Here is an 11,757-nt window from a genome sequence, read left to right as displayed (position 1 = left end):
TGTAATGACCTGTGGAGTTAATGGGTGTGGGGAAAACAAATAGATGTTTCAGCATCTATCGGTCACACATCTACCAAAACCACACAGAGATTTTAAGCACCAACTTAGATGAGAATTGTCCTCATGATGAATTTGAGACTGGGACTGATCCCATTGAAGATGACATGACCGATGTAGAGAGTCTGCCAGAGGCTGAATATGTTCAAGCCACAGAGATCAACACTGAGCAGCTAATTGAAGGTCTCTAAAACAATATCTGTCTTTTTATTTAGTAAATCAGGAAAGAACACTGCATCCCAGCTACGGTACAGAATAACATTGTTGAGGACCTCAGAACCATTTTGATGCATTTATGACCCACTACAGTGATCCCCTCAGGTTTCATCTGACAAATAAATATGGTTCAACATGACGATCTCAGGGACTTGCTTAACAACTCTGCAGTATTTGAGGAATGCATTAGATGCATAAGCTCTGAGTGGATGCTGGAGCATTACTGTGTGAAAGATTTGGACATGGTCAGGACAACTGAAGTACCACTGAGCAACAAAGAAGGTTATAAAACAAGGTCATTTCAATACAGCTACATTTCCCCCAGGCTATAGGAATATAAAGAGACATGAGACAAAACAACCATAATGAATCAGATTACATGGAGAGGGGGGACCTGATCCTAGATCATCATGAATCAGATTACATGGAGAGGGGGGACCTGATCCTATATCATAATGAATCAGATTACATGGAGAGGGGGGACCTGATCCTAGATCATAATGAATCAGATTACATGGAGAGGGGGGACCTGATCCTATATCATAATGAATCAGATTACATGGAGAGGGGGGACCTGATCCTAGATCATAATGAATCAGATTACATGGAGAGGAGGACCTGATCCTAGATCATAATGAATCAGAGTACATGGAGAGGAGGACCTGATACCATATCAGCACTCCTCCTCTGGGACACTGCCTTTATGAAACCAAACACATAGTTGTTAAATCTAGTTACAGCAGGTGTTTACTGCCATCTAGTGGAAGATACCAATAAAACACTTTATTTTCAGGGTGGGGAGGCGGCTGATTGAAACAGAAAGTAAAGTTGTTCTTTTGTACAGAATCCATTTTGAGACGACAGAGCAGAAGACGCTATATGGAGATTACTGACAAATAAAGTGAGTATTTCTCAGTATTTCTGAACAGTAATACATTCTAAAGGACAGAGTAAGATATAGTACTAGTAGTAGTTAGTAGAACTGTTATATGAGCTTAGTTGCTGACAGACAGCAGTTTTCAAAGTGGAAACTAATCAGTAGGTCTACATGTTATCAGTAAAACGTCTGGTAAAGATGGCGGAGGAGCTTTTACATTATATGGTTTAATGTTTATCTCAGGGTTTCTCATCCTTTTGTTCTTACCAGCACTTACACACCTGATTCAACTAATCATAAAATATTTTAAAACAGTTTAATATTTGAGGCATACAAATGAACATTCTCAAATGAAAACCTTTTGGGTTTGAAGGCCTGTTTACAATTATTAAAGGCCTACTAGAATTCATATTTGATGAAAAAAACACAGCTAAACCTGGTTTCTAGTAAATTATATGTTTATCTAAAATAATGTAAAAGAGATGTCTTGAAGAAGGACTATAATATAAAAACTGAAGCATGATTCAGTACAATGTCATGAGTTACTGCTGTCACATGCAACTGACTGTTAGCCCCACCCGCTGGATACTGTTGTTATATAACTATTGTTATATAAATGGGTGGTGACGTGTTTGACTATGATTGGTGTTAAAACAATTCTAATTAAATTATTAAATGAAATCATACTCTACCTTAACCACAATGTATTTAAAAATGCATTTTGTTTGTTATGAAAAAGAATGCTCTTAAACATTTTCATTTAAAGTATAACTTTTAATGTATATAAACAAAGTGCATATAAATCTAACCATTCAAAATAAATACAACCTGAACAACATAATAGAATATTGCATCATATCAAAGAAAAATAAATAACAATTTGCCAAACTGCAGCATCCCACAATTTGAAATAAATGTAAAACATAAGGATGCTATTACACATGTGCATTTAAAGTATAACTTTTTAATGTATATAAACAAAGTGCATATAAATCTAACCATTGAAAATGAATACAACCTGAACAACATAATAATAGAATATTTAACCATATCAAAGAAAAATAAATAACAATATGCAAAACTGCAGCATCCCAAAACATTAAACTGGTCCCTCTTTTCTCTCTCTTCTTTATTACCATGTTATAACCAGCAGCACACAGCAATGCTGACCAGATTTTGCTTTTATGAGAGATTTGCATTCAGAAATGCAAGCTGCCTCACTTTCGAGGGGCTGATGCGGTTTCTTCTCTCAGTAATTATTTGTCCTGTTTTCGAGAAGACCCTCTCAGAGGGAACGGATGTGGCCACTATGCGGAGTCTCCCTGTCATGACTTTAGTAAGCCGTGGGTAGACAGAGGCCTTGTTCTTCCACCAGCTCAGAGGATCTGCAGATCTTTGGAGGAGGGGCTCCTCCAAATAGGATCGGACCTCCATTATGGCATCTGCTGAGAGATTCCTTCGTGCTGCATCCCCAGTTGCTCTCTCGTCAAACAGCATCCAAACAGCAGACGTTTGTGACACTACTGCTGGTGCTGTCCCTCCATCTGATCCCTCTTCTTCCTGATGCCCTGGTGCCTGAGCCAGCTGACTGCTGGGGCTGTCCCTCCATCTGATCCCTCTTCTTCCTGATGCCCTGGTGCCTGAGCCAGCTGACTGCTGGGGCTGTCCCTCCATCTGATCCCTCTTCTTCCTGATGCCCTGGTGCCTGAGCCAGCTGACTGCTGGGGCTGTCCCTCCCTGCTGAGGAGGTTATTCTTTGAAGAGCCTCATCAATCGCTATGGCATCACTGAAGGCTAACTTCTTAAACCTGGGGTCAAGTGCAGCGTTTCTGATAGCACGTGATTATATTCCATTCTGTGGAACTTTCTGTCCATTGATGAACATAGGGTGTCCATCAACTCGGTCACATTAAATTTGCTTCTCTCTGGCGTCTGGCTGTGATTCGCTGCAGACCCTTACACAGGAGTATCATTGTTGAGGTGGTCACATAGCTGAAAAGAGAGAACAGTAACTTATTAGTTCAGCTTCATGTTTAGTCTACTGATACTACATTCTCATCTACTGCTCATATACATATATAATACTGGATTAAATAATGATGCAGTAATAACTGCTTACTGTACCTCACTCCACTGATCTCCACAGTGACCTGCTCCAGGACTGCACACCTCCTCCACCACCTCCCATTCCTCTTGGGTCAGAGCATCAACAGGTGCATTGACAATGCCCAGGGTAGAGATGATGGCATCCTTTGACTCAAGAAACCGCTTCAACATATAAAATGTTGAATTCCACCTTGTAGTGCAGTCTTGTTTAGGCCTCAGCTCATGCATCCCCATCTGGCGTTGTGTAGACTTTAGTTTTTCAGCACCTACTGTGCTCCTGTGGAAGTATTCCACAGCTGCTTTCACTTTGTCCACAGTAGGCTTCATCACCTTCAGAGCATCTCTTACAATCAGGTTGATTGTATGGGCAAGACATGGATGATGGATCAATTTATTAAACATTTTCATGGCTTTGGTTATGTTAGCTGCATTGTCGCTAACACAACAGACCACTTTTCCATCTACTTGTCCTTCTCTGGCCACTCTCAACAGTTCCTCTGCCAAGTTCTCTGGGTGTGTCTGTCGCTGAACTCAAAGCAGTCCAGAAGACAGCTAGACATCGAAAAAATCTTCAATGAAGTGACATGTACCCGACATGTAAGAAGTGGTTACCCTTGATGTCCAGCAGTCAGTGGTAAGGAAAACTGCAGTAGCTTTTTAGACTCTTTTCCACACTGAAGCCTGTGTGCTCTCGTACATTTGTGGAAAAGTGATTTTGAAAGGGTTTTCCTGCTTGGAATTGTGTACATTGGATTTACATTATTGCTATAATTTCTAAAACCTCCACAATCTAAAATGGCTGGAAATCGGTGGCAATCATTTTAGCCAATGCAATATCAATGTGGCCTTGTTTTGCTAAAGACATAGACTTTGGAATAAACTGGTCCATAGAAGACTGCGTTGCTGTGGGTCATGGAGTAGGTCTACTGGACAGAGTGGATACATCCCCACCACTATCACTAGCAGGTCTACTGGACTGAGTGGTTACATCCCCACCACTATCACTAGCAGGTCTACTGGACTGAGTGGATACATCTCCACCACTATCACTAGCAGGTCTACTGGACTGAGTGGATACATCTCCACCACTATCACTAGCAGGTCTACTGGACTGAGTGGATACATCTCCACCACTATCACTAGCAGGTCTACTGGACTGAGTGGATACATCTCCACCACTATCACTAGCAGGTCTACTGGACTGAGTGGATACATCTCCACCACTATCACTAGCAGGCCTACTGGACTGAGTGGATACATCTCCATGTGTGGAGGTACTGGCTCCACCACTATCACTAGCAGGTCTACTGGACTGAGTGGATACATCTCCACGTGTGGAGGTGCTGACTCCACCACTATCACTAGCAGGCCCGCTGACCTGATCCTAGATCATAATGAATCAGATTACATGGATAGGAGGACCTGATCCTAGATCATAATGAATCAGGTTACATGGAGAGGGGGGACCTGATCCTAGATCATAATGAATCAGATTACATGGAGAGGAGGGGCCTGATCCTAGATCATAATGAATCAGATTATATGGAGAGGAGGACCTGATCCTATATCATAATGAATCAGATTACATAGAGAGGAGGACCTGATCCTAGATCATAATGAATCAGATTACATGGAAAGGGGGGACCTGATCCTAGATCATAATGAATCAGATTACATGGAGAGGGGGGACCTGATCCTAGATCATAATGAATCAGATTACATGGAGAGGGGGGACCTGATCCTAGATCATAATGAATCAGATTACATGGAGAGGGGGGACCTGATCCTAGATCATAATGAATCAGATTACATGGAGAGGGGTGACATGATCCTAGATCATAATGAATCAGATTACATGGAGAGGGGGGACCTGATCCTAGATCATAATGAATCAGATTACATGGAGAGGGGTGACATGATCCTAGATCATAATGAATCAGATTACATGGAGAGGGGGGACCTGATCCTAGATCATAATGAATCAGATTACATGGAGAGGGGGACCTGATCCTAGATCATAATGAATCAGATTACATGGAGAGGGGGACCTGATCCTAGATCATAATGAATCAGATTACATGGAGAGGAGGACCTGATCCTAGATCATAATGAATCAGATTACATGGAGAGGAGGACCTGATCCTAGATCATAATGAATCAGATTACATGGAGAGGAGGACCTGATCCTAGATCATAATGAATCAGATTACATGGAGAGGAGGGACCTGATCCTAGATCATAATGAATCAGATTACATGGAGAGGGGGGGACCTGATCCTAGATCATAATGAATCAGGTTACATGGAGAGGAGGACCTGATCCTAGATCACAATGAATCAGATTACATGGAGAGGTGGGACCTGATCCTAGATCATAATGAATCAGATTACATGGAGAGGGGGACCTGATCCTGATTCAGCACTCCTCCTTTGAGACACTGCCTTTATGATTAAGGAATGCTGTTGTAAATTGTAGTTACAGCAGGTGTTTACTGCCATCTAGTGGAAGATACCAATAAAACACTTTATTTTCAGGGTGGGGAGACGGCTGAGTGAAACAGAAAGTAAAGTTGTTCTTTTGTTCAGGATCCATTTTGAGACGACAGAGCAGAAGACGCTATATGGAGATTACTGACAAATAAGTAAGTATTTCTGAACAATAATCTATTCTAAAGGACAGAGTAAGAGAATGAATACTAGGAATGAGATATTACTAGTTAGTAGAACTGCTACTTGAGCTGAGTTGCTGACAGACAGCAGTTTTCAAAGTGGAAACTAATCAGTAGGTCTACATGTTATCAGTAAAACGTCTGGTAAAGATGGTGGAGGAGCTTTTACATTATATGGTTTAATGTTTATCTCAGGGTTTCTCAATCCTTTTGTTCTGACCAGCACTTACACACCTGATTCAACTAATCATCAAATATATATTTGAAGATAGATTTAAGGCATCATTAAAACCTTTTGGGTTTGTAGGCCTGTTTACAATTATTAAAGTCCTACAGTAATTCATATTTTGGAGGAAAAAAACACAGCTAAACTTGGTTACGAGTAAATTATATGTTTAGCAAAAATAACATAAGAAGGACTATAATAAAAAAACTGAAGCAAGATTCGGTACAATGTCATGATTTGCTGCTGTCGCATGCAACTGACTGTTACCTCTGGTTACTGTTGTAAATGCCTCTGGGTTTAGAACTCTGTGTCTCAGTGCCCTGCGACAGTGGGAAGTTCGTTTTGCATGGCCCGGTGCTACAGGTGAGTGGAGTTTTATTTTAAGGAACAATGGAATGGTCTAAAATGCGTAAACTCTGCGCACCCGGGGAGCCGGGCAATGCAAAACGAATTCACCCAGTGGCCGTTGCTTTATTTCCTTATATGAAATTGAAAGTAACTTTGTAGCCTGCGCAGTTACAAAATGTCTGTTGACACTGTGGCTCATATGTCTCTAGAACGTTAGAACAGTGGTGGAAAAAGTACTCAATTCTCATACTTGAGTAAAAGTAAAGATACCTTAATAGAAAATGACTCAATTAAAAGTGAAAGTCACCCAGTAAAATACTTCTTCAGTAGAAGTCTAAAAGTATTTGGTTTAAAATATAATTAAGTATCAAAAGTAAATGTAATTGCTAAAATATACTTAAGCATCAAAAGTAAAAGTAAAGTAGTGATCATTTAAAATTCATTTTATTAAGCAAACCAGACGGCACAATTTTCTTGTTATTTTAATTTACGGATAGCCAGGGTCACACTCCAACACTCAGACATCATTTAAAAATGAAGCATTTGTGTTTAGTGAGTCCTCCAGGTCAGAGGCAGTAATGACCAGGGATGTTCTCTGTTTAGTGAGTCCTCCAGATCAGAGGCAGTAGGGATGACCAGGGATGTTCTCTGTTTAGTGAGTCCTCCAGATCAGAGGCAGTAGGGATGTTCTCTTGATAAGTGTTCAAATTGGACCGTTTTCTGTCCTGCTAAGCATTCAACATGTAACGAGTACTTTTGGGTGTCAGGGAAAATGTATGGAGTAAAAAGTACATCATTTTCTTCATGAATGTAGAGAAGTAAAAGAGAAAGTTGTTAAAAATATATTTCTCAAAGAGATAATGAATGAATGAGAACAATTGACATTCAAGAATTAGTCACTGTGTTAACCACAACCAACATGTTGGATCTCTGTTTAGTTGTCACTGTGTTAACCACAACCAACATGTTGGATCTCTGTTTAGTTGTTACTGTGTTAACCACAACCAACATGCTGGATCTCTGTTTAGTTGTCACTGTGTTGACCACAACCAACATGTTGGATCTCTGTTTAGTTGTCACTGTGTTGACCACAACCAGCATGCTGGATCTCTGTTTAGTTGTCACTGTGTTGACCACAACCAACATGTTGGATCTCTGTTTAGGGGTCAGTGCTCTAAAATGAGTCTCTCTGGGGAGAGAGAGGAGGGGGGCCCTGCCTCTAAAATGCATCTCTCTGGGGGACATGACACCAAAGCTAAGAGGTAAGATGACAATTTTATGAAGAATTTATTAACTTTATTTCCAAAATAAATAGCTATCTTAAGATGAATGCAGTTACTGTAAATCTCTCTGGATAAGAGCATCTGCTAAATCAGGGGTTCTCAATCCGGGGTCTGTGGAGGTACTGCAGGGGTTCTCAATCCGGGGTCTGTGGAGGTACTGCAGGGGCTCCACGGCACCCTGACTGTACTCGTTGCAATGTAACACATTTGATAGAATTTTCACATGACACGACCACTTTGCCTACTCTTAATTATTGCCTAATATAATGGAATGCATATTTTCTTTACCAATTCTGATCGTTGTTACAAGAAGAATTTTGACAATATTCCCGTTATATCAACACACTCTTCACACCCGTTTAACAACTCTAAATAGCTTTGGCATAGTAGGCATCAAGTCCCTTGCCAATAATGTTGCCTGCAACGTTGCATACAATGTTCATTTTCATCGAACACAGATTACGCCCTAGATGTCTTCAATTGCCCAATTTATAGCCATGCCAAATTTAGGATAATTTTTTTAACAATGTGATGTTGTGCTCCCAAGGGAGAACTTGAAATAACATGATGTGGATAATTAAATAATCAAAAGAAAAACGTGTTAATTTTACACTCAGAAAAGAAGGTTCCTTATAGAACCAAAAAGGCTTCTATCACTTCCTTAATATATGGAACCACTAAAAGTTATATATATATTTGGGTTCAGTGAAGAAGAACCTCTAGAGTTCTGATCAATGAAAGGTGAATGTTTTGAGGATGTGAACCCAGCAGCCCTCCAGGGGTCAGATCAATTCCTCCTGTTTTTTCCAGCGCCCGGCCCGGGATTCAAACCAGCCACCTTTCAGCCACAGGTCCAACTCCTGCCACAGCTCCAACTCCTTAATCGCTGGGCGAAAACCTGAGTTAATCTTGGGAAATTAGCATAAATTAATCTGCCAAAATGAAGACAAAATGCTTTGGAGACATACATGGTATCACTTGTTATACATAAGTATTATACATAAATCATTGCCAAAAGCACAGGACATATATTATTTATGGATTGATCATATCAAATATCAAAACATTATTTTAACTACTACAAAGCATTTACATGTGGCTCAGGAACCACTGACTCACTGCATTATTCTATTGTATTATCAAGACACCTGCTGTTAACTCAGAAACTACTTAGGACAGCTCACGAGGTGTCCTAAATATCTGCTGACTAGGTGGGACTAGAGATTTCATGCATAGCTTTAATTTATTCCCCGAAGTGTCAAATGTCTTTATTCTCAGCACTTATACGACCACTTCTCTACTCTGAGACGCTTTGTGGATATGGGCCTAGATCTCAAAATATTGTTATAAAAAAAGTGGAACGTTTGTTTAACATAATAATAAAAAATGAATATTACTAATGTAACCCACTGTAAAGACTGGGCTTAGTTGATTGTGTTGCACTGCTCAAGTCCGCGTTCTGGAACTGTCCGAGTCCACGTCCGGTGTGGCACCAAGAATATTGTCCGGTTACGCGCAGAGTGGACTAAGGTAAATTTTGGGGAATAACGATGGAGTTTGTTACAGTGTTGAAACGCCAAACTTTATTGTTCAATTAGCTTTTTGCTTTACGGTCAGGGACAGGATGAGTGTAGCCAGATCCTTTTCACTCTCTATCCTTGTTTCATTTTGTGGTTCACCGGATTCGTCATCATCATCGAGACAAACGACAGACGAACGTCCTGCTAGCTAGCCAAGCTAGTCGGTAAAGCTAGGTAAGCTAGCTAGCTACTCTACCAGCAGCATCCTAGTTATCCTAGCTAGTCGGTACAGCTAGGTAAGCTAGCTAGCTACTCTACCAGCAGCATCCTAGTTATCCTAGCTAGTCGGTACAGCTAGGTAAGCTAGCTAGCATCTCTACCAGCAGCATCCTAGTTATCCAAGCTAGTAGGTACAGCTGGGTAAGCTAGCTAGCTAGCTACCGTACCAGCAGCATCCTAGTTATCCTAGCTAGTCGGTACAGCTGGGTAAGCTAGCTAGCTACTCTACCAGCAGCATCCTAGTTATCCTAGCTAGTCGGTACAGCTGGGTAAGCTAGCTAGCTACTCTACCAGCAGCATCCTAGTTATCCTAGCTAGTTGGAACAGCTGGGTAAGCTAACTAGCTACTCTACCAGCAGCATCCTAGTTATCCAAGCTAGTCGGTACAGCTGGGTAAGCTAGCTAGCTAGCTACTCTACCAGCAGCATCCTAGTTATCCTAGCTAGTCGGTACAGCTGGGTAAGCTAGCTAGCTACTCTACCAGCAGCATCCTAGTTATCCTAGCTAGTCGGTACAGCTGGGTAAGCTAGCTAGCTACTCTACCAGCAGCATCCTAGTTATCCTAGCTAGTTGGAACAGCTGGGTAAGCTAACTAGCTACTCTACCAGCAGCATCCTAGTTATCCTAGCTAGTCGTTACAGCTAGGTAAGCTAGCTAGCTACTCTACCAGCAGCATCCTATTTATCCTAGCTAGTCGTTACAGCTAGGTAAGCTAGCTAGCTACTCTACCAGCAGCATCCTAGTTATCCTAGCTAGTCGGTACAGCTAGGTAAGCTAGCTAGCTACTCTACCAGCAGCATCCTAGTTATCCTAGCTTGTCGGTACAGCTAGGTAAGCTAGCTAGCTACTATACCAGCAGCATCCTAGTTATCCTAGCTAGTCGGTACAGCTAGGTAAGCTAGCTAGCTACTCTACCAGCAGCATCCTAGTTATCCTAGCTAGTCGGTACAGCTGGGTAAGCTAGCTAGCTACTCTACCAGCAGCATCCTAGTTATCCAAGCTAGTTGGTACAGCTAGGTAAGCTAGCTAGCATCTCTACCAGCAGCATCCTAGTTATCCAAGCTAGTCGGTACAGCTGGGTAAGCTAGCTAGCTAGCTACTATACCAGCAGCATCCTAGTTATCCTAGCTAGTCGGTACAGCTAGGTAAGCTAGCTAGCTACTCTACCAGCAGCATCCTAGTTATCCTAGCTAGTCGGTACAGCTGGGTAAGCTAGCTAGCTACTCTACCAGCAGCATCCTAGTTATCCTAGCTAGTCGGAACAGCTGGGTAAGCTAGCTAGCTACTATACCAGCAGCATCCTAGTTATCCTAGCTAGTCAGTACTGCTAGGTAAGCTAGCTAGCTACTATACCAGCAGCATCCTAGTTATCCTAGCTAGTCGGTACAGCTAGGTAAGCTAGCTAGCTACTCTACCAGCAGCATCCTAGTTATCCTAGCTAGTCGGTACAGCTATGTAAGCTAGCTAGCTACTCTACCAGCAGCATCCTAGTTATCCTAGCTAGTCGGTACAGCTAGGTAAGCTAGCTAGCTACTCTACCAGCAGCATCCTAGTTATCCTAGCTCGTCGGTACAGCTAGGTAAGCTAGCTCGCTACTCTACCAGCAGAATCCTAGTTATCCTATCCTCCCTCTCTCGTTGACGGATGCTGGCAACCTCTGTCAGGTTCTCCTCTCTTCACTAGATGGATGGTAACTTTAGTGTTTAACCCCTCTGTATCCAAGGACCAATATTTTGAATATTTTTTTCGGGGCGCCTCAAGTAGGCTGGACACATTCCATTTTGTTTATTCTCAGCTGTCTCACCAACGTCTGAATGTGAATCAATAACTTTTAATTGCTAAATATTTCCAATAGATGGCAGCATAAGACCACGAAGCATCAGTTATAGGCTACAAGCAGCAATATGATTGACATAAAATAGCATGCAACCACAGACTATATGTCCCATGATTTTCTAAAATGGTCACTCATTAACATAACTTTAGTTAGCTATATATCTCGTTTTAGGGCTGTGTTGCTTTTAGGAGAGCAAATTAATAGTGACTAGAGCAGGTATTGAACCTCAGTATACATTTATTATAAAAAGTAATCTTAATATCTGATATTGCGAGTAAACAACCTCAGAATAGAAAAGACAAGAGTGCGTCTTCCAGCCCACCAATAAATTACATCATTC

General features: G+C 41.4%; 1 long non-coding RNA gene across 2 annotated transcripts in view; it reads left to right on the top strand.

The window, feature by feature from the left end:
- The first annotated feature begins 1,084 nt into the window (after nt 1-1,084).
- Nucleotides 1,085-11,757, top strand: part of LOC123732829 (uncharacterized) — a 12,056-nt gene continuing 1,383 nt past the window's right edge. Inside the window, exons 1-5 of one of the 2 annotated variants that reach the window (XR_014391630.1) lie at nt 1,085-1,174; nt 3,749-3,890; nt 5,842-5,897; nt 7,662-7,760; nt 8,592-8,918. This is a non-coding gene — a long non-coding RNA (uncharacterized LOC123732829). Of the gene's footprint in view, nt 1,175-3,748; nt 3,891-5,841; nt 5,898-7,661; nt 7,761-8,591; nt 8,919-11,757 lie in introns of those variants that run through there. The other variant, XR_014391631.1, reaches the window with a different exon arrangement.

This window comes from Salmo salar, unplaced genomic scaffold (assembly GCF_965601325.2).
Source record: "Salmo salar unplaced genomic scaffold, fSalSal1 ptg000781l, whole genome shotgun sequence".
Taxonomy (NCBI): Eukaryota; Metazoa; Chordata; class Actinopteri; order Salmoniformes; family Salmonidae; genus Salmo; species Salmo salar.
Note: the sequence above shows the minus strand (reverse complement) of the source record. Positions and strands in the feature narration are given on the sequence as shown.